This window comes from Nicotiana attenuata, unplaced genomic scaffold (genome assembly GCF_001879085.1).
Source record: "Nicotiana attenuata strain UT unplaced genomic scaffold, NIATTr2, whole genome shotgun sequence".
NCBI lineage: Eukaryota > Viridiplantae > Streptophyta > Magnoliopsida > Solanales > Solanaceae > Nicotiana > Nicotiana attenuata.
Window position 1 is genome coordinate 80,374 of NW_017672355.1, and position 1,150 is coordinate 81,523.

The following is a 1,150-nucleotide window of genomic DNA, read 5'->3' on the forward strand; positions in this document are numbered from 1 at the left end:
CGCATTTTTAATTCAGTTTTCTATAATATTAAGACTTCTGCTTATTATTTAATTTCGTTACTTTTGTATTATTGCCGATAATGGTTATAAGGAATTATGTTATTAATGGAAAGGTAATTAAAATTGGCTTGCCTAGCTCTCATTAGTAGGCGCCATCACGACTCCCGAGGGTGGGAAATCCGGGTCGTGACAAGTTAGTATCAGAGCACTAGGTTACATAGGTCTCAAAGTTCACAGACAAGCTTAGTAGAGTCTGAGGGATCGGTGCGGAGACGTTTGTATTTATCCCCCATAGGCTACCGAGTTAGGAAAATTTTCACATTTGTTCTATTCTTCCCTGTCGTGCGATTTTGTTCTCTTAATGCTAAATTTAAACCTCTACTCTTGCCCTTTCGTGAATGGCGAGGTCATGTACCGGTTCTTCAGCCGAGCAGCAGCGGGCCGGTGATAGATCAGCTATGTTTCGGAGGTTTTGTGGAGGTAATGGTATTAGAGGTGGAGGTAGAGATGCGAGAGGTGGAGGTAAAGGTATTAGAGGTGGAGGTGCAGGTATGTTCTGGTTTGTGGTAGAGAAGCTTCGGTTTTATTTTGCGCCACATCTGGTCATGCCTAGTGATTTATTGAGTGTTCCTGTTTATGTGTCTGCACCGGTGGGTGATTCTATTGTGGTCGATCGAGCCCATCGTTCTTGTATTGGGGTGATTGGAGGTCTTGAGATTCGAGTAGATTTGTTGTTGTTGGATATGGTTGACTTCGACATTATATTAAGGATGGACTGGTTATCACGCTATCTTGGACTGCCATGCCAAGATTGTGACCTTAGCTTTACTGGGTATGCCTCGTTTAGAGTGGAGAGGGACTCCAGGTCATTCTACCCGCAGTGTCATATTGTATGTGAAGGCTTGGCATATGGTTGAGAAGGGGTGTTTGGCTTATTTAGCTTATGTTCGGGATTCCAGTGCTGAGGTTCCCTCTATCGATTCTGTGCCCGTTGTTCGTGATTTCCCTGATGTTTTTCTTTCAGACCTGCCAGGTATGCCACCCGACAGGGATATAGATTTCTGCATTGATCTGGTTCCGGGCACTCAGCCCATTTCTATTCCGCCATATCGTATCGCCCCGTCGGAGTTGAAAGAGTTAAAAGAACAGT